Raw genomic sequence first — 27,277 nt, forward strand, 5'->3', positions numbered from 1 at the left:
GTTCCTTTTCTGTCTCTTTATGCATTTCCAGCCATATTTGTATTTCTTTCTATATAGCCTGTACTTTTCTGCCCCTCTGCTTTTATCTAAGCCGTTCTTTCCATCTGAATTGCCCTTTCTTCCTTGCCAATACCCATTCTCTCCCTTCTACAGTGTGGTACGTAAATTACTGCTTCTTCAGGTTTGAGCATAAAGTCTATATTAGCCATAGTTTTACCTAGTCCCTGAGCAGGAAGTGGCCTGTCCTGTGGAACTCCAATAACCCTTGTTTCTGTTCTTCTCTTTGCATTTTTATGTTATATCATGGTGATTTACACATCTAGACATTTTGCTCTTAAACCTGGAAATTCCTTGTATCAATCTTTTTCTTTTCTTTTTTTTTTTTCTGTCTTTTTCTCCATCACAAAAGCTCACACAGACTGCTGTTCATAGGAAATCCTCAATAAATACATTGTGGAATGATGAGTCACACCATATCTAGGGACACAGAGATTGGTGGGCCACATTCACATCTATGTGTGCAGATACATTCAACAAACTTATTGGGTTTCTAATTTAGTTAAAGCATGACTCCAGGTTCTGGGACTATAATGGTAACAGGAACTCAAAGGCATTGTCAAAAATTGCCCCTTATGATCAGTTTTATTATATCTGTTCATATATTCACTCAGAGTTGTATTTCCTCTGTGAGGTGAGAGAATTTTACAAAACAGTAATACAGGCAAAGTTATGTTGCTGGTTATACTTCTTAGGTATTTTAGGATGGTGAGATGAGGTGAGGTGTCTTTTCACCTTCAATCAAAGGATATTTAGGATAAGTTATTTCTAAATTTGATCTGGACATTCTTTTTTTAATTAAGGATTTAAAAAGGGACTTTATGGTATTTTTCTCCATCTCCAGCACAATACACCATGCCTAGGAGGCAGTAGATTTCCAACAGATATTTATAAACTGTTTTTAATGTAAAACAAGAAATAAAGCACACTAAACATTAACTCATGCCTACTCTGTATCAAGCACTCTGCCAGTTGCTCTCAAGAATGTGAACTTAATTGACCAGCTCCTATGATATTATTTAACACTACATGTTATTGATCAGGTTTCAGTTACGACTATTAAAGGACATCAGTATATGCTGAAAGGCAGCAGAGCCGCCAGTGAAGAACGAGCCTGCCTGACTTCATATTTCTGTTAGACCAGCACTGTAATTAGCAGTGATTGCCCTTCAAGAAAGCAGTAGAGTCGGCAGTAATGAACCTACTGGCCAAAGGGCTGACCTAAGGCAGGCTTTGAATATTTGTTTGTTCAGCATGGCCTTCCAGAGAGCATGGGTGGCTTTTCAGGGATTCTTGGTGTCTTCTTTCTCTAGAAAATAAGTAGTGTATGGTCTTTAATGACAAGTTAGAATAAAGGAGAAAGATATTAATTTATTCATTCATGGATCAAATCTTCTTATTTTTTATTCTGGTCAGGGCACTATCTGAAGAATTAGAATTGAAAGATGAATCAAAGGTGTCTGTCCTCCATGAGGTAGAGACTGATATCTAAATGCTTAATCATAACCTTTTGGTCAATTTTCTAGACTAGAGTGTCAAGGGATATTTTCCCTAATCACTAAGAGATGCTGTTTGAAAAATACGATGGAAACAAAAAATCCATTTCCAGGCTGGTAGGCAAAAAGAACTCCCCAGGTGCCAGAAACAAAGAGCAAACTCTGTACTGGAGCAGTGATCAGTGAGAAGGAATTAAACAAAAGGGCCTATGAAAATATGGGAAGTATGTATGGTTCCTAGGGGTTGGAGTTTCAGTACCCCATGGGGATGAGAGCTGAGGCTATAGCAAACAAAGTCCCTGCCTGCACAGCTCACCATCAGTGATGAATGACTAACCTGAGCATGAAATGAGGAAGACTCTGCTGAGGTTCTGGTATGCAAGTCTATCAACCACCCTGAGTCATTGGGCTCACCCATGAGAAATCCAAACCAAACCTACACTAAATGTGGCTGTGGGGTTGGGGTTCTCCTCATGTAGTGCACAAGCCGCAAACCAAGAAGACAATGTAAAAACTTGGTCTGTAATTAATCAAACTATGAGGTACTACAGGAGACAACCTAAAAGCAGGACATAAAAATGTCTCAACATCCCAGTGCATGTGAGTCTCCTACGAAAAACAAACAATTTTAAATCAAAGTCAGAAAACAACAACAAACTCCTGCTGATATTACGCTTACTTTGAAATATTATAGTACTTGCAAGAGAGGAACAATGCCACCATTAGTGAGAGTCAACAGAGAAAACACATGGAGAAGTTCACATCTTAGACACTAAAGATAAATTTGAGAGTAGGTATGCTAGAAAATGTTTCATGGTGGAAGAAGATATAGAAACCACAGGGGAAGTGGATAATATGAAAAAAAGTAGACATTTTAAAAGAACTAAATAGAAATTCTAGATTAAAAAAAGAATTACAGAAAATAAAATTTCATCAAATAGGTGAAACAGCTGATGCATTCAACTGAAGAGAGAAATGGTGAACTAGAAGGTAGATTTGAAATAGTATGGTGGTTAGGAGAATGGACTCTTGGGCCAAGCTGACTTAAGTTTGCATCCTGACTCTGCTACCTGCATACTGTGTGACTTTGGGTGAGCCACTAAACCTATCTGTGCTTTGGTCTTCTCACCTGTAAGATGAGATAATAGAAGTAACTGCCTCGTATGGTTGTTGCGAAAATTGATCTCACTAGCAAATCTGATAAACTAATTGGAAAATAAGAAGTAACAGCTGTTTTGGGTTAATGTGGTTATTCCTTTGGGCATGATAGTAAAAAAATCATAGGTACTTTGGCAGGCTCATAAGGAAAGCATATTCTAGGCTTGGAGTAGGAATTTCAGGTCCTGTTAAATCAGCCCATGTGAGCAGCTGCCCACTCTGGCCTTATAAACATGAATGTTCCCCCACACAAGTGCCATACTTCTTGAAGCTTGATAAACAAGATTTCCCATGGACTTACCCCTGTCAACTCCTCTCACCTCACCCCTGTACTTCATACCTTGTCCTCTGTTTGTTTCAACAACCTACTTCTTAATTCCCTAAATGTATCCTTGGGGATATGCCTTTGTTCATGCAGTTTCTTCTGACCTGATATCTTTAACCCTGTTCTATACTTGGCTAACTCTTTCTTTACGTAAGCGTCACCTTAAATATTTGCTCACCTTCTTTTCCCTACAGTGCTGAATGAAACAGGCAGTAGTCCTGCTTTGTTGGACCTTACATTCTAGAGGAGAGAAAGACAATTAATGAATTCTTTTATCAACCTCATTGACTATGTTGTCCATATGCCCCCAAATATTTCATATGTGGGGCACCATATCACTATGTCTGTCTTGATTAGAATCTTTACCATGTTGTAATGAAATGATCTATTTTGTACTGCTGCTTTAAAGTCAGGGGCTCTCCCATCTATTGGCATGCTCTTATTGCACAGTCTTGTGTGTAATAGAAAACATCATGTTAAATTTGTGGGTTCAAATACCATCTGTGCCAGTTCATTGCTACTGCATGTGAATACCTAATAGGTATAATGCACTCGCTAAGCATGTTGTACATATATTTGAATTCACACCTACCCTGGGCAGTAGAACAGATAGGCAACCGAGGCTCCTGCAGGTCAAAGGACGAGGCTGTGGGGCACAGCTGGTGAGTGGCAGTGCCAAGATTCCCACCAAGGTTTCAGGCTAGATTCAGTACAGCAGCTGATTATACTGTCTACCTCGCACCTATATCCGCTCCTCCTGTGGGGCAATTCCTCTCACATGGAGGAGCAGTGAAAATAAAATCCATCACGTGACATTCTTTAATACCTTTCTCTTCACTTGGCTATTCTGTTCCACCCATCAGCCTTACGCTGGCTCCCCAGCCTCACTCAGGTCCTGGTTTTCTCTTTGCCCAGTCCAGTCAGTGGCACTAAAACAGTTACCTTTCCAACGGGAAATGAAATTTAAAAGAGACAAGACCACCCGGGGAAGAGCTGTTGAAAGCTACTGTTGATGGGGCATGGAGGTAATTTCTGAAACAAATGCTTCAGAACCAAGTGTTTCCTAAAGTAAATGGATCTAGAGGGGCCCAACCTCAGCTTCCCCATGGGCATTTTGGGGTGGGGTGTGATGAGGGCCTCTTTTCCCTTCTTCCATTTTCAGTCACCTGAAGTCTCAGAGGTTCTCTATAGAAAGCCAAATGTTGCTTTTGGAGAAAGGACTGGAAATTGTACCACTTGGTAGCAGAAAGGGAGGGAGCCTATTATAAAAAAATACTGAGGCCTGCTTCCAAGAGCAAATCGTTCTCTGTGCTGACGGACTAGATTTGGGTGTATTTTTGTCCTGGTTTGCTTTTCTTAAATGGAGAACTGGCTTTATCCATGATCTTGGCATTTGACATATGGCTAGAAAGCGTACAGCATGGTCTGCATGAGCGTGGGCCCTGAAGTTACTATGACTCTGGCTTCCTTTCACTCACCTGTGGAGTGGAGGCATTGGTATCTATCACCTAAGATTGTTTTCCTGGCCAGGAAACACATCTATGGGTTGCACTTGTGTCAGACAGATACATGCTGGTCTCAGCCCTGTAGCCCACCTCTTCTCTAAGAACTTCACCACCAAGGGGCTGTGACCAGGTTCTCTAGGTCCGGGGTGGTAGCCTCCTCTTGTTCCCGCTCTCTGTTAACTTGATTTGTCTGTGGCACATAAAGAGTCTGTTTAAATGGAATTGACTGGCCTATAGCTTGCGGCTTGGTTCACAGCTGGTCTGAATGGGGTAGCTGAATCCTTTCCTCATGCAACTAATTATGTGTATGTGTATGGTAGTGGGCAAAGAGGCAAGACAGGGTGGACTAGAGCCTCGATACTTGGCAAGCTAAAGAACAGGCCTTCTGGGACGGAGTCTCTGACAGCACATCCATCTTTCGTTTCATTTTCAAAACTGGCAGCTGGTTGCAGGACTTGCTGGTGGAATTGCTGGAGTAGCCGTGTGGTGTTTAATACCACCCAGTTTCAGCAGGTTTTGGCATTCATCATATCTTCCTAATTTTGGTAGCCTCATTTTCTTTAAAGGACTGACATTGTCCTGCCACTATTAACAACAAAAGCACTTGGATCCCTGTAACCTCATATGGAAATGGGGAAGTGATATTGACTCTAAAGAGTTGTCAAAAATGTTGAATAAAATGTGAAGTCCATCAGTGTCTAGCATAGATAGGTGCTCACTGCAGTGACTTCTCGTGCCCCAGCCCCCTCTTATTCTCAGGGGAGGGTAATATAATCTGGGGAAAGAGCAGTTAAGAAGGAGCTTATATTCTAGCTCCCACTCAACTCCACGACCACTGTGAAGCTCCAGTGCTTCGTGGTCCAATACAGTAGCCACTTGCCCCCATGGTTGGTCAGAATGAGATTAGTGTAAGTGTGCAGCAAAAACTGGATTTCAAAGGCTTAATATGAAAAAAATGACTTAAAATAACATAATTTTTCATTGATTACATGTTGAAATGATCACTTTTCACATATTGAATTATGTGAAATGCATTATTAAAATTAATTTAACATGTTATTAAAATTAATCATATATTATTAAAATTAATCTCCTAACCTATGTTTCTTCCTTGCAACATGAGGAGTTCTCATATCTATCCCAACCTTAAAATTCTAGGAAATACATTTTATAAAAAGAAATTTTTCTAAACTGATTGTATGTATGTAGAATGCTTAAAAATATATAAAGTACTTTATGTGTAATGAATTATCATTACTGATTATAATCTGATAATTAACTCTGAGAGAAAGGCAATATTTCAAGTAATCTCCCTTCTGTGGAGAAAAATTGTGTAGGTTACAAGTCCAAAGCACAGAGGGATTGTCCCTGGATAATGGTTACATGCGACAGCAAGGGAACCACAGGACAGATCAGGAAATCCTAGGCCCCAGCATTGTCTGTCTCTCAGACTTCACCTTGCCTGTTCTCCCGTGCAGGCTGTGCACCAGCCACCATAGCTTCCCTCCGGCAGTCCAGGCTCTTTCCTGACCAAGGGCGTTTCCACCAGCTATTCCTTCCACCCAGAATCCTCTTATCTTGCTTTTCTCCTCCTCAGGCCTGCGCGTAATTGTCATCTTCTCAGACAAGCTTTTCCTGATCATCCAAGGTTAGTTTCCTTTTCCATTATAGCAATTAAAAATAAAAATCTGGTCTAGGCCTGAAAGTAGTGAAAAGAACACCTTCTTGATAGGAAAGCAGAGGAGGTTCTGGCCAGTTCGACTTATGTCCGCTTTCCCTTGATAACTGGCAAGGTCTTAGGCCCTTTGCCCGGAACTCAGCATAGAAGCACCTGCCATGGAAATCAGTTCCCCTTCAGCCAAGCTGCCCTCTCAGGAATTTTGTTAATCCTGTTTACTTGACCAGTCTGTCCACTTTAGGGAAAGGAACTTGCAAGATTAGGGCTATTGAATTTTGCCAAAAAGAGAAGGAAAGTGATTTTTTTATAGTTAATCTTGATTCCTCAAAGCCTGCTCAAAGGGGAGGAGTTTCCCATGTGGCACCACGAAGGGGCAGAGAGAGTCAACCTGTCATTTCAGCTCCAGCTCCAGCTCGTGGCATCAGTCCTCACAGCAGCCCTCCTGTCCCCTCTCCTACGTGCCTCTGTTGGTGGAGCAGTCAGCTTAGGGGCACAGAGGCCCTGGGGTGTTCTGCAAATGGCTAACTTGGCTGTGTGAGGAGCACAGAGCTCCCTATTCCCAGCTACCAATACCTGGTTGAGACGGAGGAGCAATCGAACAAGTTTGGATATGCTTTTGCTCCTGTTTTTACCATTTAGAATCGGGATACATAGAGATTTATTTACCTCCTACCGTGGGTCTAGATTCCTTACACCCTTGTTAGCATTTTTGGTAATTCTTGGCAAGCACAAGGCACAATTTTGGATTCATAGGTAATCAGGAAGCAGCAGAGAAAACATTTCTTGATTTTTCCCAGCCCATCTTTTTCCTTGCCTTGCATGTCTTTTGGTTTGGATGTAAGCCTGCGTACTGAGGGAACCTCTCTGTGCATCCATTTCAGAGATGGCTTTAGAGTTGGCCTTTAGGTGCTTCTAGAAGCTTGGGGACCGGGGTCCCGCTCACAGGGATAGTAGGTCTTTGTAGTCCTGGGCCTGTGGCTTTAGCCAACTCTTAGGCAAAGACTGTTGGGACTTTTAGACTTAGAGGCCTCCTGGCTAAGGGAGGGAGAAGAGACCAGTCACAGTGCTGTGCCATTTGGCTCCCGCCTCACCTTCCGCTGCACCCCCCTCCACTCTTGTTTGCTGTGCTCTGGAGCCAAACTGCTCATTGTTACAGCCTCGGTGCAAACTTCGTTATTTGTTATAATAAGAGCATCCTCCCCAACATTTTGTCACCCTTAAAGACCCAGTTCAGACCTCACCACTCTGAAGAAACCTTTTCTGGTGCCTCCTTTCCCGGTAGGTAATCACACCTCTCCTTTCCCCATAGGTAATCACACCTTACTCAGTGGGGAAGTGAGAAAGTTCTCTTGCCTCACCACATGGCTGGGTGATGCTTATTCTCATGTGTGTTCTTCCTCTCCCTCCCCTTCCGTTTCCCTCATGCATGAACTATTCATTAAGCATCTTTTTCGTTTCAAGCATAACCCTCATGGAGTTCCCATTCTAGCGGGAACATCAGCTGGGAACAGTAGTGTGGAAAGTTCTCTGAGAGCAGCAAGAGCAGCTTGCCAGGCTGTGAACTTCTTGAGATCAGGAATTCTGTCTTATTTATATGCATCCCCCTAACTCCAACTCTAGCACAGGAGTTTGAACAAATACCTAAATGAGTGAGTGGTGAAAATCAGAACACCAGACTGAAAGGTACTTTAGAGTGGTTGTCCTCAACCTTTCGTGGTTATCAGAATCATCTGGAGAGACCCAAGCTCATTGAAGCAGAATAGACCCTAAGCCTCTGTAATTTTACCAACTTCCCTGGTGATTCTGACAGTAGCTTTTAACCTCAGCCATGATTGGAATCACCTGGGGAGTTTTGACAGTTATTAGTGCCTGAGCCTTTTCTCCACACCCATTCTGGTTCCATTAGTCTTCTATATAGTTTGTGATTTGAGGGGCTTAGAAGATCTTCAGGAGAGTCTAATGTGCAACTAAGTTTGAGAACCACTTTTTAGTCTTCTTCTAGCCATATCTGCCATGTAGTCAACTCTTTCCATCGGATTCTAGTAAGTGATTTACCAGGTACGGATGCTTGGAACTTTCTCCATTTCTGTCTTTAACTTTCTGAGGTAATACAGAAAACAACGAGGCTTGGGGTGAGAAGTCTTTGGTTTATATTTAAACTCTGTGGCTAACTCAGGCATATTGAAAATTGAATTTTAGTTTAGTTTTTTTTTTTTTTGTCTGTGTTTTCCTTCTGTAAAATAGGGGATAATATGGTTATTCTGAGTACTGAATGTAATAACATAGGTAAGAGGACTGAGTTCAAATCTTCACCCTGAGTAAATAAATACAGACATAGATGGATATTGATATTGACTTTTTAGACTGAATGAGTTGGCTTAACTCCATCACCTTTTCTACATGGCCATCTGGAGTAAGCTTCTGTGCCTTATGAAATAATACCGGTTATTAATAGCTAACATATATTGAAATTTCTAATGTGCTATGAACCACGTTAAGTGATTTATATGCATTATAACACTTAATCCTCACAGTTATGATAAGAGATAATGTATCCATTTTACAGATGAAAAAAAAGGAGCCTTAGAGAAATGTAATGAGCTGAATGGTGGCCCCCCAAAGGGATGTCCATGTCCTAATCCCCAGAACCTAGGAGCTTTACCTTATTTGGGAAAAGAGTGTTTTCAGGTGTAATTAAATGAAGGATCATGAGATAAATCATCCTGCTTACCCAGATGAGCCCTAAATGCCTGCAGGTGTCCTTATAGGGTAGTGGTGAAGGGAGATTCACACAGACACAGAGTGGAAGGTGATGTGGATGTGAGGGCAGAGAGTGGAGTGGTGCAGCCACAAGCCCCCAGAAACTGGAAGAGGCAAGGAATGGACTCTCCCCTAGCGCCCCCAGAGACAACATGACCCTGCCTGACTTTGCACTTCCAGCCTCCAGAATTGTGAGAGTATATATTTCTATTTTTTAAGCCACCAAGTTTGTAGTAATGGGTTACATACAGCAACATTAGGAAAATAACAAAAGCAATTGCAGCAATTTTCCCAGTCACGCAGCAGTGAAGCTGGAATATAAACTCATGTCCTTGATGAATATATTATATTGCCTCCCAACTGAATTAAAATTTGTAATAAAATGCCTTAGATTTATTTAATCAACAAATGTTTATGGAGTGTCCACCATGGACAAGGCCTGTGCTGGGGTCTGAAGATGCAGTAATGAACAAGACAGAAACAGTCCTGCCATCAGGTACTCTACAAGTTAGTGGACAAGAGAGACTTTAATAATGAATTACACACATACATATATACTAAAACTCATTTAATTGCAGCAGTGATTGGTGCTCTAAAGAAGTATGTTTGAAAACATACTCTTACCCTGGAACAAAGGATTCTCCCATCTCCCCTGGCTGGGCCCAGCTAATAGCCATCTGAGGTAGCAGTCAGCCCTTCATCTTCTCCGGCCTGTTTCCCAGGAGCTTCCGTGCCTACAACTCCAATTTAGCCCTCCTGAGCTTGCAGAGAAGTTAGTCTCAAACAGGCCAAGTCTCTTCTTTGGGATAAGGACTCACAATAGGAGAAGGCAGTAAGGCCTTCAGCAGGCGGTGAGCTCTGCAACCCATTACTGACATCATTAGGAGGCAGCGGAGTGTGGGGAAACTGCTCTTAGACAAGGTTGGAGATTTTTGCATTCCTGTGCCAGGCAAGATTTCCTGCAGGGCCATGAGAAACTCACTAATCATCTCTTTAGTTCCAAACGATATTACTCCAGGGCAGATCCTGTCAAGGCCCCCTGCTTAAATATCTCTTTGCCTGGGTTTATTCCATCAAATGCTTCATTTGCTTTAAAAAATGCTCCAGGCTTTAGCTGGTCCAGCCACTTAGGAAGTTCAGCTCCCCACGTGCTTCACAAAGCTCCTAGCTCTGTCCCCACTTGCTGCACCTAAGACTAACTCATTTTCTGCAAATGATTTTATTGTTCGGTGGGCCTTAATCAGACCTGATCGACTCCACCCATTTGGTATATGGTTGCGTAGAATTCACATTGACTTGTAAGGATTTCCTATCCATGGCCTTTGTCTTTTGAACTCAGAAGGCTATATTTTCCTGGAGATACTTCCCAGGTCTTTAATTTCAGTTCTTTTCCCAACACTTATATTCACTCATTTATTCAGAAGGTATTTATTGAGTGACAACTGTGTACCAGGCATTATACTAAAGGTCCAGTGGTGAAAACACAAGATTCTTCTTTCATGGACCTCATTTTTTGGTGAAGTCCACAAATCCCTGTGTAGGAAGTACTATTAGAGATAATACTTCCTGAATGTTTTTTCTGTCCCAGCTGCTACTAGACACTTTGCTCACAATACTATCACATTTAATGTGCCATAAAATGCTGTCAGTATGTCCATTTTATATCCATGAAAACAGGCTTAGAGAGTTAAAGCGATTCAATTACTAAATGTCAGAGCCAGGATTCAAATCTGGGTTTCAATTGAGTCAGAGGAAGAAACTTCTAGAGCCCCAAGCAGTTCTTGTTAAAGAACCCACACACAGATTGATCTACTCAGACTCACTCCCGCTGAGCTCCAGCATCAGGGTGGCAGTTTAAATGGCACCAGTGGCATACTGGAAGAGACCGAAGTGTCTGGTACCAAGGTGAGCAGAGGCCATTGTCCCTTTTCTAACCCCTCCCCCGACAGACCCACAAAGCTGCCAAGCTGGTGCCATAACTGAGACTCCACCAACTTGGCTAACACTGTTTGACTTGCCTTGGAGATCCCCAGAGACTCCATCCCACCCAAATTACAGGCCATCCCAAGCTGCTTTTCCATATGAGTGGCTGGTCTTGGCTCATGCTGCACAACTTCCTAAATCCTCTCAAACAAGCAACAGCTGGCCTCAGTGAGCTCCAGGCCTGGCACTAACAGCAGCCAGTCAAGATTCACAGCTTGGCGTTGCCTGGGAATCTCCAAGCCCAGCACAAGTGGCAGCCATCACAGATTGCTTTATAGCTCAGGCAGGGTAGCCCCAGGCAAAACACAGGTTGGGGCTGATCTTGGCCTGTACCACCCGGGAACATGGACATGTCTTAGAACCAGATAGAAGTGGTGGTTGCATACCACTGTGAATGTACTACATGCCACTGAATTATTTATTCACTTTGAAATGGTTCATTTCATGTTATGTGAATTTTGCCTGAATAAAAATAAGACACTGTAACTCAAAATAAATAAAATAGACACATTGATAAGCCTTTATCATGTTATTGTGTTGTACTGCTACTGCTGTGAGGGTTACAAAGGTGGGTTTGTTTTGGATGCATTAACACACTGGAGTAAGAGCCCTGGTCCAGCCACTAGTGATAAAGTGCCCTGGGCCCAATCATTTAACCTCTCTGAACGTCAATGCTCTCAGCTGTCATGCAGGAGTAAAATTAAGTCCACTAGGTCATTATCAGAGCCTAACATAATGTTGTGCTCTGCGAACTGTAAAGTGACTTGCATATGCTTTTATAGCCTTTATTGTTACATCAAGAACTACTATGTGATTAGAAATCATCTCCAACTGCTTACTAGGCATGTGTGTTAAAAGAGCTCTAAAAGCAGGCTATGAAATCTTGGTAATGTGTGTGTTTAGAGACTGTGCCTTTTGTTGTTGTTAGTGTTTTGTTTTTTTGTTTTTCTTTTAATTGTGGGTGTTTTGTTTTTGTTTCTTTATAGTAAAGTTTATTCAGGTGAATAGGAATGTTTGGGCTAGGGGGTTGGAGGTGAGGTAACGGAAAATTTTAATAGTGCAGCCACATGGAAGAGCTCAGAGAAAGCCTGCCTTCTTGGTGATAAGCATCTCTCGGCTAATCGTTCTTAGTGGGATTCATGCCAATTGTGACAGTCTAATCAAACCTTGGGCCCAGATAATAGGTAAATCCTGGGGACACCTGGAGATGATGGCCTTGAAGTGAGTGCCACTTTGGTGCTTAATAGTGGAGTGTCCTTCATGGAGTTGGAGTTGCCCAGTGATGCCCGTCCCTCCAGTGCCACAGAAACCAGCTAGGCAGTGCCTTCTCAGTTCTTATCAGCCCTCATCCTGCCCAGGATTTGGGAATGGCCTGGGGAAATCCTGAAAGACCACTTCACAATCCAGATAAATGCTTTGGGTCCTTTTCCCTTGGAGCAGTTGAAACAGCCTCATTTACTCTTTTTTCTTTTTCTTTTTTTTTAAGTTTTGTGGTTTTTCTATTACAGTTGTCCCCATTTTTCATCGTTTACACTCCTCTGCCCATCCCACTCCCCACTCTCCCAAACAATCCCCACCCTGTTGTCCATGTCCATGGGTCATTCATACATGTTCCTTGACTAGTTCCTTCCCCTTCTTTCCACCCTTATCCCCCTCCGCTCATTTACTCTCGTTTCAAGAAAGCTATGGTCTCCAGGAGACTTCTATTAGGAAGCTGGGTCTTGGCTGTTCAGCTCTTTTGAGAGGAGGTGGGCCTGGAGGGTCTCTTGTATCTCTGAGCTGAATGATTCTTACAGGTCATACAACCCAACTTTCTAGCTGACATGTGACTCCCTTCTACCAAAAGCTTTATAAGTGGTTCTGTATGAATGCTCTCTTTCTAATGAGTAAAATTGTACATTAACACTTTTTTTAGTAACATGACACAAGGCTAACCTAGTATTGTCTTTGAGAAGATCTAAGGTTAGGTTGGTCTTTCTTTTGCTGAGCCAATTGGTCTTCATTCTCATTCTTTCTGCCATGTCTACTTCTCAAAAAGAGGAGGAAGGTGGTGACTTGTACTTTGTAGTCATCTTGGTCCAGGTTTCTGCTCTAGGGCGCAGTAGTTATATGGCCTGGGGTGAGTTACTTCTTTGAGCTCTACTTTAATCATTTATAAAATGGGAATTCAAGAATTCCTATTAGGCATATACTATAAGAAAGACAAAGTTAAATGCTGGAACAAAAGGACATTGACTCTACTTAGTGGTGTATGTGGTCATTTTAGACTTGATTATGACTCAAGTTTTTCTTTAGTTTTAAGCTTCTAAGGCATGTTATGTAGTGTTTGAAACAGTGACCTATAGCCTTATTTATGATGAACAAAAAAGCCAGAATACATCTGTAGAGAAATTTGTAAGTAATTAGAAAGAAGCAAAAGTCAAAATTAATGTCATAAGATTAATTCAAGCAATCTGTTATGAAACTTAATAGTGCATAGATATATTCTTATGAATTCTAGTGTTGCTTTGAACTTTGGAATAAAATGACAAATGGTCTCTGGGGGACTTTTCTGGTCTGAGGCAGAGGACCTGGTACATGGACACCCAGATCTTATGAGGTTCTTTAAGGACTGGGGAGATCACGCGTGACTGTGGTAGTGCCTTATCATTACATTAGTGCCCAAAGAATCTTCTTTTTCTCTGGTTAAACAGTTACCATTATTTTCATTCTTTCTCCTCCTGACTCATTTTCCATTTCCTTCCCCGACAAACAGGGGCCGCCTAGAGTACACACCATCCTCCAGTTGAACACAGACTGTATAGGATGCAGCAGGGCTACTGCCTTCATTTTGCACTTTTATTTCTGCAGCCAGCTGGATAGCATCATCTTATTATTGAGTTATGATGAGCTTACAGTTAACAAAATTTCTTGTGAGGGTCTCCCAATTTTTGCCATTTACCTGCATCTCTCCTTTCTCATACCTTTCTAATCAGTATTTTATGTCTTGGTCCTCACTATTCCTATCATAGCTATTCTTATCATATTTCAACATGTTTGATTTATCATATTATTGGATACTATCATTTAGCATACTCATAACCTGCTAACATTGTGTTTCATATTAATCTGGCCCTCATCTAGGGCACAACTCTTGGCTGGAAAAGGATACAGACAGAGCCCCCATTGTGATTATATCTTGTCTTGTTGCCAGTGTGGAGAACTGACTCTCTTACAAGTGTATATAATTCAGATCATGTTTTTTAAGAGTCTACAGACCTATCTTAGCCTCTTTCTGTTTCCCTGAACTTTTTCAAGTTAGCATTCCTATTTTGTCTCAGTAATTCATTTGAAACACATTTGTAGGTGCTGAGTACAGAAACAAATTACATGTGTCTATATGCTCACAGTCTAGAGTGAGAAACAGACTAACAGACTAAAAAAAGTAGTTATATAACTGAAAGAGTGTACTCTAAATACAGTCCAGTTGGGGGTCAGGGCTTCAACACATGAATTTTGGGAGGACACATTTTATAGCATCCACCTTAAAACATTTCATACATCTTCACTTAGCCATGCTTCTGTTTATGCTGTTCCCCCAGCATAAACTTTCAACTTTTCAAAATTCTTCCAGTGCTTTAATACCCAACTCAGTCGTCACTTCCCATGAAGCCGTCTCTGGTTTTTCAATCAAATTTACTTACTCTTTCTCCAACACAATGATGATACTTTGATTGTATTTTGATTTAGCCCCAAGTTTACCCAGGCTGCATTATACGTTTTGGCTCCTTGAAAGCAGGGATCATGCCTTAATATGCTCTCAATTTGTCTGCTCCCAACTTCTGTTGGTACTCCCGGAAGGTAGGACCTGAGTTATTCATTAGTTCTAAGGAATGGCGGAGACAATTTGCTGGGTTTAGGCTGGAGAAGAAGAGGCTTCAGGAAGCCTCATGACTCTCTCCAAGTGTTGGAAGTGATGCCTTACAGAAGAAAGAAAAATGGTTCCATGTTCCCTGAGGCATTTGAATTGAGGTCACTAGGTAAAAATTACAAAGAAGCAGATTTCAGCCCAATATACGGAAGACCTTTTTAATTTAAAAAAAAAAAAAACTGAAAGGGGAAGAAAACTAACACTCACTAATAACTAAGAGCTAAACACTGCTGATCTACAGACATTATTACTACTCCCACATAACATAGTTCCCCTTTTCATAGATGAGAAAACCAAAATTCCAAAAGGCCAAAGACCCTCTTCCCTCCTGATGGCACAATCTCCCTCTGGAGACTGACTGCCTGACCTTTTCTCAGGAATGTGCTGTGAGTGTTGCTGTAGCTAATATTTCAGTTTTTTTTCCATCTCTAAAACCCTTAGTCCCTGACAACAGTTTAATGGAAATAGACCTGTACAACCTATCTTCTGTCATTGTTTTGTGGAATATCATAAAACTCTTATTAAGATTATTACAGATTATTATAGTATTTCATGTGTTGTTGGTTTCATTAGTTCATATTTATGAAAGTGTTTGGAAGACACAGTTTTGGAAATATCCATACTAATAATACTGACTTTATCCTAGCCAGTAGGGGCTGTATTTTTCAAATAAGAGCTACTCTATCTGCATAAGTTGTCACCAGACTCTAGAAATCAGATGGACTGGATAGTTAGCCTTGCTGTTCTAGTTACAATCCTTTCTGAAGGTGGGTCACTGTAGTCTGGGCTCCTACCACCCCCGGGGCTAGGCAGCCAGTATTCTGAAGCAGTTGCCATTTTCTTCGGTAATTCATGTGTGAAAGTGCCTCTTCTGTAAGAATTTGGGTCATCTTGTTCTTCCTAGAGCCAGGCTTTTATCAGACCAGAAATGTCTACACATATAAGATGCATCTAAGTTGGGAGGTTTATTGATGATAAGGATAGTTGCTCATTCCAAATACATAACTCTTTTGGTCTGTGGCATCTTATATTTGAGCTATACTGCTTTTTGTTCTCAACAGGGCCTTAGAATCTTAGAGCTGGTGTACATGTTGGCGTAACTTAGAGATCATGAAAAATGGTCATGTATCTCTACTTTCTTAATTCATGTTTTATTTAACTCAGTATCTCTCTTTCCTGTTGTGCAGTAACCATCTTGAACTTGAGCAAAGCCTTTGTTCTTGGGTATGTGTGTGTCTGAAATGACATTTCTGCATGTGCTATGAAACTCCTCTCTACTTGGTTTTCCCCTCCCCCGGTCAGAGGAGAGATCAATCACCAAATGACCTACGAGGGATATCTAAAACCAGTTCAGCTTGTTTGTTTTGTGACTTTCTCTTTGCTCCTGCTTTGTTTCCCCAGAAATTATATCACAAGTATCGTCCTCTTCTTCCATTTTTATTGTACAAAATGTGTAGTTCTTAGATGAATATGGGATGAGGGAGACAATGATATCTGTGAGTATCTTGCAAGGTAGAAATGCCATCAAAACATGAAGTTGACACTGCTGTGGCATCATTGAACATAGTTGACCTCAAGTTCATCTGACATGACTCAGAAAGGAGAAGTCAAACAGTGCTTTAGCAGTAGAGGTGGAACCAAACCATTCCTTGGTCCTCACTGCATAGCCTTAAGATATCACAGCTTCCAAGAAGCCTTCCAGAATTGCAGTGGAGACCAGGCTGAAGAATCAGTCCCATCAGGGCTTGGTGGATGCTATCAGGGCAGTGTGTCTGTTCCTTGCTCACAGTCCTGTCACAAACCTCAAGGATCTGGAACCCACAAAATGAAATCCTCAATTATCTGCCATTGTTTTCTGCACTCAACTTTTAAAGACAAAGGAACAGTAAGAAAATACATAAGGGATTTATTGGAAAAGCAGTCTTCTATAGGATTCCACTTACATGAGGTGCCTCGAGTAGTCGAATGGATAGAAACAGAAAGTAGAATGGAAGTTGGAGAGGGTGGGGATGAAGGGAGAATGGGCAGTTGTTGAATGGATACTAAACCTTAGTTTGGGAAGATGAAAAAAGGTCTGTGGATTGATGGTGGTGATGGTTGCATTGTTAATGTACTTAATGTCACTGAACTATACATTTAAAAATGGTTAAAAGTGGTAAATTTTATGTTATGTATATTTTACCGCAATAAAAAATGCAACATCTTTGGTACAGTCTGGAATTTCTATAACCTTTGGTGTACACATCCCTAGAAACAGGCTATGATGTCCTAATGAACAGTAATAACATAGTTGCACTGTCTTTGATTTGCCTTGCATTTTTTGTTTTTAAAGTAATTTTACATACATGGTTGTGTTTGATGCTTACCAGAAAACTCTCATAAGAAGGGAATGGCAGGTATCCTTATCCTTCTTTTGGAGATGAGTAAACTGAGGTCCAACGCAACACAGCTGACAAATAATAGTTTGTACTAGAACCCAGGGCTTCTAATTTGCATTCTTGGAGCCAACCAAGATCCACTTTTGTAAAAATTTATGAATTGATACAATACTTAATAGTCTTATGAGTCTTGGAAAGTAGACTAATATATTTTAGAAGAATTTTTAATAACTCTGAACACTGAAGTGGTTTGGAGGAGGTTTTTTACCATGAAAATAAATTGACTTAGCCACCCCATTGTCTGAGGTTTCACTGTACAGTGATAATATTGACAAACACTTATATAGGACTTTACTATGTACCAGGTGCTGTTCTAAGTGCCTTAACTCTACTAACTCATTTAACAAAGTGTATTATTTATAATTTATTGAGACTAGCATGTGCTTCCTACCCCTCCTAGGGCTTTATATACCTTCTCTCATTTAATCAACATAACAATCTGACTCAGCAGGTATTACTAAAGCTTGGAGATGTTAAGTAATTTGCTTGAGGACACTTGATTGGAAGTGACATAGCCAGGACTCACATCCAGTTCTGCCTACCACTTTATTGCTACTCAAACAGATGGCATAACGTGCATCTTTCTAATCACTGTCATCTCTAAATATTAATTATGTCATTCAGGGGCTGGGGCGGTGTCCAAGTGTGGATGCTGGTTGGCTCGTAGTTTGCTTCTTGAGGGACTTCTAAGTTTCACCCTGAAATTCTGGCTGGAAATTTGATTCAGTTGCTGAAAGCGGAAGAAATACAGCTTTCATGTTCATGCGCAATTTGCTTTTTCATTTTCTTTTATTATCCTGAGACTTACTGTAAATCATACTTTCATACTTTCCCATCAGTCCTGGGGGTTCTGATTATGTTCATGGGGTCCAGCTAAGAGCAAGGGCAGTAAATTACTGCCACTTTATTTGAAAATTTTTTTAGCTACAGTACATTAGCTGCTTTTGTTTGCTTTTCCACTGGTGGTGTGCACATTTTTATTTAAGAATTGGTGTTTCTTGAATGTCTCATTTGTGAATAATGTAGCTTGCAAAATGGAATGATTGGAGAAAAAGTATGCAAGACGGTGTCCTGTTGGCATCTGTAAGATTTTAAAGCATTTACAGCCAAAATGAGTTATCCAGTTCTCTTTTTCTTTTATTTACTTACACACACACACACACACACACACACGATCCTCTGCATTTTCTTGTTCTCTCCATTCTACTTCAGTTTCCAAAAAGCAATTGCAAGGTGACAATGAATACAGCAACTAATATCAGGTAGCTACCAAGACATGCCTTCTTCTAGATTTCTCTAACTATTTTTGTTTATTTGAAAGATTGATAGATCAGAGAGGGTCAGAGTGTGTGTTTTATTGTAAGTTTCTGTTCCAAATTTCCTGACATTTCTAGTAAGGAAGGAAGGGAGGGAAGGAGGAAGGATGGAAAGAAGGAAGGAAGGAAGGAGGGAAGGAAAGGAGGAAGGAAACCTTTTAAAAGGCAAAAATGAAGCTATTAAGAACCAGACCCTAAAATGATTGTCAAAATGTCAAAAATGACTGCTTTTCCTTTATTCAACAGCATTGATCTTGAGGCATTTTTGTAGAATCTCCCTAATGCCTCAACTTGATTCTCTTGCTGGGCCATCCATAAATAGAGTTGCTTCTAAAGTGATACCCAAATCCTCCATAGCTTTCAGTCACTGGTGTGGGAGTTCAGTGGAAACATTTGTTTATGTTCTTCAAATCACATCTTTGGATAAAGTGGCTGGAAAGGAGGCTCCTCCCGAGCCACATTGTCATAATGTTCACAGCACTATCCTAAAGGTTCTCAAAAACAATGAGAATCGGAAAGTATGAAAATTCACTTTCCCCCCCCTGAAATATGTTAGTTTCTAGAGTGGCTTTGGAAAGGATTTTGGTGCACATGAAAATGGAGCTTAAATTCGAGAATTTTCATTCTTATCAATAATCTATGCAGCCTTGACCTGTGTGGCTCAGTTGGTTGGGCGTCATCCAGCAAACTGAAAGGTCGACAGTTTGATTCCTGGTCAGGGCACATGACTGGGTTGCAGGGTCAGTCTCTAGTTAGGGTGTGCACGGGAGGCAACTGATCAATATTTCTCTCTCACACTGATGTTTCTCTCCCTCTGTTTCCCTTTTCCTTCCTCTCTCTAAAAATCAATTAGTTAATTAAAAATAATCTATGTAATAGTTGTTTCATTTTCTTGGACTTTGTAACACACACCTTTCAGGGAGGCTGCCTACTTTACAATAACCCCCTATTGTGTAGTAACTGTTAAGTATTCTGTAGGAATAGATAAAAGATTTACATTTGGGTCCTGCTAAAAAAGAGTGAAAGGCATTCTAGAAGTAACTTAAGGAAATAGAGCAAGAGGGGGAAAAATTTAAACATAAAAGTACATGGAAGCATTTTTTTTTTTTTTTTTTAGGAATTAAGAAATAGGAGGAAGAGCTAAATATTCAGCTTTTGTAGAAATCCTTTGATTGTGATCTCTGATGGGAATTCATCCTCAGAGATCTGTCCCTGCGGTTCCCTGGGTTTCTGAGGTCACCTGTAATTGGGGATGAAGAGATAGGTGTACCAAATCGGAACCCCACCCGACCTTCCTCCCCATCACAGTTCCTCCTCCGCAATGTCCTCCCTGTCCTGCTGGATCAGCTCACACTTCCTTCAGGTTTCCTGATTCAGCATTGTGTGAAAACTGCCTATCGCTGGCTAGATAAGGTGCAGAATCCGCAGTTACTGCTTGAAGTCTTTCCTCAGTCTCAGCCCAGCATATCTTTCCAGGCTTCCTGCCTACTACCTGTTCCTTTATGACCTTTCTCAAAAGCAAACAGGGATGATTTATTCCATGTTGCTCTCACCATGCCTTTGAGCCTTTGTTCAAGCTCTTACTTTCCCCATGGAATGCTGTCTCCTCACCTCCGCATCCTGAAAGCAGAACCCCCACAAGCCACCCCCCGCCTTTAAGATAATCGAGAGAGGTGCAAGAGGAGGGACTGGGAGCTTCTCATGAACACATTCTCAAAAAGTGGTCTCTTTTAAACAGACTTTAGAGGTACAGTAGTCCCTCTCTATATTGCGGTTCACTTATCATGGCCTCACTGTATCGCGGGATTTTAAAAACTATTAGATTCAATTATTTATCGTGGATTTTTTGCTATATCGTGGGATTTTGTGGTACTATATACATACATTGTTAAAGTTACCTAGTTTAAGATTGTAGAATATGTTTAAGAACATAAGTAGTGTTTATAAAAGTGTGGAAAAGGTTAATAAGAGGGTGGGAAAGGTTAATAAAGGACTGGCAATGGTTTATAAGTGTGCGGGAAGGGTTTATAAAGCCTTAAAATATATATAAATACTAAAATAAATGTAAGGTTCCTACTTCGCGGATTTTCATCTATTGCGGGGGGTAGGGTGTCTAGAATGTAATACCCGCGATAAGTGAGGGAATGCTGTATTATGCTAACATGGTGGTTATTAAGACCACAACGAAAAGGTGCCTGAGGGCTCCTCAATGTGGTTGGATGTGTGTGGTGCTGTTTCTCGTTGTCACATTGATTAGGGGACACAGTTGACATTTATTAGGCAGGGGGCTAGGGTGTGAAACACTTGACCATGTTCAGGGCAATCCTGCAGGATGAAGAGCTTTATTGCCTCCAGTGTCAGTCATGTCCCCACTGAGGAACACAGTGAATCGAAGAAGCTGCGGGAACTTCTTGTGGTTGGCAGATGCACATGGGACATGTTAGGAGGTTCATCAAAGTGGCATCTTTCCCCATTTTCTCTATCAACTGCATGGCTCCTGCTCTCTACCCATTTCCGCTCCCCTGGCCTTCCTCCCCCTCTCAGTCTTGCTCTCTCTGATGTTAGAACCCGGCTGTCAGCCTCTGCTCTCCACCACGGCCCAGCTCAAGCAGGACCCCTCCTCTCTCACACCTTCCCTAGTTTCTGCAGCTGGACAATGCTCACCCCCTTCTGAGCAGAAAACAGCACCCCCCCCCCCACATTTTCCCTTGTTCTGATTATTTTTATCAGGTTTTTTTTTTTTTTTTTTTTTCCCATCAGTGTTCTGTGAGGTCCAGGAGAGATGCAACAGGTACCTTCCCAGTGCCTGTACTGTGTATTTTCTTATTTTTCTGGTTTCCCACTCCTCTCTATTCCTTCCCTCCCCCCAAATGCCTGTGCATTCCAGCAACAGGACAGGAAGTCTGGGGTTTCTCTCCCTCCCCATTCTGCTCTGGGTCTTGCCCACTCTGCCTGATAAAAGGCAGAGGACCGCCCAGCCTCTCTTTGCCAGCGCCACCCAGTAACCCTGGCCTGCGCATTTGATCCCTCTCCCCAGCGCCTTCAACACTCAACCTCTTGACCGCACACTTAGCTTTTACTCTCACCCTGGCTTGTACTTTCAAATTAGATTCTGCAATGTCTCTTCTTTTCTTCAAGATCTTGTGGGGCTCCTGAGGGATAGAGACTGCATCTCCTCCTTTTCAAAGATCCCACCGATTGCTAAGTGTCATCTCCTTCGGAAGTGTTTCTCTGATACCCCAGGCTCAGGAGTAGATTGCGTTTACCTCATCTCAGGTCCTCTGTCAACCTGAATACACTCCGTTCACACTTTGTTCCTTTACATGTTTGATTCCATGGCCAGCATGAGCGATCTTTGAGCTCATGCTCGTGAGTCCATTTGTTCTTGTATTCATTAAACATTTTATGCATCTATCCACGGCAAACCTGTGCTAGGTGTAAGGTGCTATAATAATGAAAAAGGCATCATCAGATCCCCATTGTTTATGGTCTTGAGTGTTTGATTGTTGCCTCTTGCCACAAAGAAAATAGTTATCCACTTCAGTTTTCATCTTCTGGTTGCTTCATACTTTTCTGTTTTCTTGAAAAAGCGGTAAAGCAGATAATGTCTAATTTGGGGGGAATTTGGTTCAAAATTTGAAGACAAACCACCCCATTCATAGCAGAGAAGATTCAAATGACAAGGGCCTTTCCCATGCGCTGCCCTGCTAAAAGGAGATCTGAGGTTTGGCCCATGCAGCAGGTTCCTTCAAATTTTGAAATGCAAATCTTGCATAATAATGGAGGTGAGAGGAAAGAATGGTTTGTGTGCTGTTTTATGTTCCCTGAAGTTTATATTCCGAGAAAATCTGGAACTGGAATATTGGTCTTGGTGGAATTGAGTTGGACTGCTGATTGACACACAAAGGGATTTGGTTCCTGTTCAATCAAGATGCGACTGTAGAAAACTGAGATGGTATAACTGTGTGGTTCCTATAGGAATAGACACTCCATGGCCAGAATGACACTTTTATTTTGAAAGCCACTTAGAAGCCATCAGACCGTTGAGAATTTATTATGACTGGACAAAGCGCTGCCTCACAGTGTCAGGCCAGGGTAGTGAAAATACAGTGACTTCTTCTTTGAAGGTCCCAAATGTAGCTTGGTTCTTCCTCTCGAGGACTCCCTAGCAGGGCTGAAAGTACAATGGTTAGGTTTGCATGAGGCAGAAGCATCCACAGCTTTCCTGGTGAGAATCACGCATTATGCTGATATTGAGGCATCTCCTATCCACAGTACTGAAATCGCAGTGATGACTTATGATGTGTTCTGTTTGCATTGGCCCACAGCCCAAACCAGAAATGTATCTCAGGCTTGGCCTTCTAGATATTATCTCCAGTCATTTGAAAGTTCATCATGTGAACCCACTCATCCTGTCCTGCTATAGTTAAAGTCTGTTAGCATTTTACAAAGGTTTATAACTCAACCATAAAGGGGGCGAATGCAGTTTTCAGGTTGCGGTGTGGCATGCAGGCCCTGAGCCCAAGAATCCAAAGCTTTACTTTTCTGTTGTTTTTAAGTTAGACCTTTGCTAAGTTATAGTGAACCAAAGTACTGGCTGGTAGTTTTGCTGATATTATTTGATTTTTCAGGGCTGGTAAATGACTCCTTTGAATGTAGATATACCTTCTATGTGAAGAATTCATAGGTCAATGGATTTACTTATAATCCTAGCATTCAGCTGAAGATGGGGAGTTAGTGAAAAAAAATTATCATTATAAAGTTAGGATGGGAAGATCAAGGGAGTCAAGAACAAGATTGGAAACATTTCTCTAAGATGCAGGGACCAATTTTCAAGCCAATATGTATCCTTTTGAATTTCATTTGCAAGAGTTTGTTTATGTCAAAATCAAGTTTTTATTCTTATGGACGTGTTTCTGCTCATAATTTCTAAATACAGTAATCCCCCTTCCCCCTTATCCATAGAGGATATGTTCCAATACGTGGATGCCTGAAACTGAAGATAGTACTGGACCCTATATATACTATGCTTTTTCCTGCACCTTCATACCTTTTCATTTAAAGGAAGCATGTTATGGTTTTTCTTTAACATGTACAAATGGCCAGCATCACTACTCTTGTGCTTTGGACCACTATAAAGGAAAATAAGGGTTACTTGAGCATGAGCCCTGCAATACTGCAATAGTCTATCTGATAACCAAGAGGGCGACTAAGTGATTCACAGGGTGGGTTAGCATGTACATCATGGGTACACTGGGTGGGACAGAGAGGGATGGCATGACATTTCGTCATGCTATTCAGAATGGTGCACAATTTAAAATTTATGATTTGTTTATTTCTGTAATTTTTCATTTAATTTTTTTCAGACCACAATTGACTGTGAATAATAGAAACTGTAGAAAGAAAAACCATGGATAAGAGGGGGCTGCTGTATTCTTAGTATTACTGAATTTAAATGAACCATGCACACTTTATGAACATGAAGTAACAAAATCATATCTCTAAATAATAAAAATGGTTGGAAAAGTATTAAAATAAGTTGGATACTTAAATAAACCATAGGAGTCCACAGGAGTTTATAACTAGAAAAAAAGTCCCTGAGTAATCTTGTTGGCAATTGCCGGTGATCCAAATATAATAAATAACCTGCTCGTGAGTAAGACTAAGGGCTGATAAAGATCATCTGGGTAGATTCAGGTGAGTTGGTAGTGGAAGAAGTTCTTAATAACAGCAGGGTATAAAATAGTAGGTTGAGAAGGGACAAGTTGGGAGTGAGTGTCAGAGAGAACTGGGTTCTGATCCCAGCCATGATGAGCCTAGCTATGCTAAAACTTCTATAAGTTTGGGTGTTATCCTTAAGACGGGGAAGATGGGGTTAGAAATACCTACATACATCACAGAGTTCCTTGAAAGGATAAAATGCAGTAATATATGTAAAGTGACTGATGGAATCAGTGTTCAACATCTTTGTTCCCTCTTCTCCTACCTTTATTACTTTATTAATTATAGGTAGGACTTAAAGCAATCTAAGTGTTGGAGGTCAGCCACTCTCATTCTCTGTGGGTCTTAACTACTTAAGAGGAAAAAGTAGTTTCTCTGAGCTTGTAAGAGGCCATTTACATAGAATTGGCCTACTGTGAAAATGACCTATACATTAAAACAAGATTCATTCATACACGTTCCTTGACTAGACCCTTCCCTTACTTATCCCCCTTCTCTCCCTCCCCCCTCCCCCCTACTGATTACTATTCTAGTCTTTGCCTATTTAGTTCGTTTGTTTGTGTTGCTCTTTAGTTTCCTGTATTAGGTGATATCATATGGTATTTTGCTTTCTTTGCCTGGGAGAAAGGATGGGCTGGGAGGAGGGAGCAATGGGGGAAAAATGGGACAACTGTAATTGAATAACCAAAAAATAAAATTAAAAAAAAAATTAAAAAAAAAACAAGATTCTAGGTAGCGAAGTTTTCTTAAACTCCTTTGAGTTGCTGTGTGTACTTACTGCGCTTCCTAAGGAAAGACTTATAAAGGCAGCTCTCTTTGCCCATTAGTCCAGATTTACAGGGGGGGGGGTTTGCTCTAAGTGCACATTTGCACACACATTGGCTGATGTATGTGCGTTTCCTCCCCCAGAAGGAGCTGCCTTATTGACTATTTGTTGTCTTTGGTCCCGTGGACACTCTTTAAACTCACTCTTGTTACTCAGAGGTCATCAGCCCGAGCTCAGCTTGTCTCATTAGTATCTGAGCTCTCAAGAAAATGCGAGTGTTAGGCCAGGACCCAGCCCAGCACAGCACTTCTTTTCCTTTGACGTTTATACGATGCCCGTGGACTACAGCAGCTCTCTCCAGATAGAAAATGTTTATCTTTAGTGAGCCAGCTCTCTACCTGATTAGGGATATAGGTTTGAAACTGGGGAGTTTAAGGCAGAAGTTTGGGTTGGAGATGTGGTTCCAACTCTTTATCGCTAATATGACCTTAGCAACATGCTTAACGTCTCAGTCTTGGCTTTTTCTTCTGAATGATGGGGATTATAGTGGAGAATCCTCCTAGAGATTTTTGAGCAGTAAAAGCTGGGCTCAACAGGAAGCCAGTCAAGAATCGGGAGTCAGGAAATGCTAGCTATGATGACTGTAGCCAAGTGTTCTTCTGTTGACTGCTCAGGAGAATCATTTGAAGACCATGTTTAAAAAAATGTTTGTACCTGGACCACACCCAGGATGAATTAAATTAGAATCTGTAGGGTCAAGACCCCATATCAATGTTTTGTTTTGTTTTTTATTCCCCAGGTGATAGTGATATCCAGTGAGGGTTGAGACTCTCTTGGTCTAGTTTATTACAGCTCCCTGTAGTGAATGCTTTTGAAGTTCCAGAGATGGACTATCTTATTTAACCTCCGCAACAACGCTACTGGGTACTTACAGTGATTAGCCCCATTTTGCAGTTGTGGAAACTGAGACTTGGAGATGTTAAATAACAGCAAGTTAGTGATGGTTCTCAGATATGAAGCCAAGCAGTTCAACTCCAGAACTATGTTCTTAGTGACCATATTGCATCCACTGTCACGAACAGTGTGCCCTGTGGGAACTAAGGTCCAGTAAGTGGGGTCATCCAATGGCCTAAGGCTCTCTCCATACCTTCAGCTTACTGACCTGCTCCCCATGTGTTTGGAACTTCCCAGCAGCCCCACGTCAGATAACGAACTGTGGTTATTCAGAAGTCCCCTGCTATTTCCACTGATTTTTATTAAATGCAGCTTGTGGCTCAGATTCAAGAATGCGCAAGCCGATTTAGATTACGTTTTGCATTGAGTTTATTAAGATAAAAAATATTTCCCGAGATAGTGAGTCAGAAGTATTTATGGTGAAGTGTGCTGAAAGTGAATGCAGGTTGATAGCGTGAACAGAATGTTCTCTCAGAGTCAAATGTGATGACCTAACTGTGTTTGGCAGCCTTCCTTTATGTTTAGCTAAGCATTTTATTTCATGTCAGGAACCTCCTCCCTCTTCTGAAAAGGATCAGTCCTGCAGGAGACTAGGATTTTGGCATGTTCCTCTTTGATACCGAGACCCAGGCCCTGAGCCTAATTGTGACTGGCTCCCTGGCTGCCTGGTTGGGTTACCATGGCAAAGGACTGTTAAACTCTTTATATTTCAGTTTCTCTCACCTGTCAAAATGGGACTATAACTCTTGGCCCCGCCTTTCTCCCTGAGGAGAGTAGGAGGGCACTTTGAAAATTAAGTAATAAATGTTGGGAGGGATTTGTGGATGTGACATCTTGTCAAATGGGTAAGTAATAAATGGGGTGTCACCGAAGCTCATTTGCCCAAAATACACTTGAGCCTTCCATTTACTTAATCAACCAGCATTTATTAAATGCCTATGAAGTTCACAATAACACATGGAGTGCTGAGGGAAATACAAAAAGGAAAAAGAGAAGGAAATAGAGTCTCAATTCCCAGAGAGCTCATAAACTTCTTTTTTCTTGCAGTTCACTTTTTAGGTTGATTAAGCGTCAGTATAAACGCTGCCTGTGCTGTATTGAAAAAGCTCATTCTTGATGATGACTTCCAGTTACGTCATATGTAACTAGTAGTGATTTAGTTGTTCTCAGTACCAGTGTGTACTGTCACGTGCTGGAAGGACTCATAAAA

At 41.3% G+C, this 27,277-nt stretch overlaps 1 protein-coding gene across 1 annotated transcript in view; it reads left to right on the forward strand.

Moving 5' to 3' along the window:
• ROR1 (ROR family WNT receptor 1) overlaps positions 1-27,277 on the forward strand; it is a 167,989-nt gene that overhangs the window by 846 nt on the left and 139,866 nt on the right. The window lies entirely within an intron of this gene.

The sequence above is a fragment of the Furipterus horrens genome, unplaced genomic scaffold, assembly GCF_987537825.1.
Source record: "Furipterus horrens unplaced genomic scaffold, mFurHor1.1.pri manual_scaffold_3, whole genome shotgun sequence".
NCBI classification, from domain to species: domain Eukaryota; kingdom Metazoa; phylum Chordata; class Mammalia; order Chiroptera; family Furipteridae; genus Furipterus; species Furipterus horrens.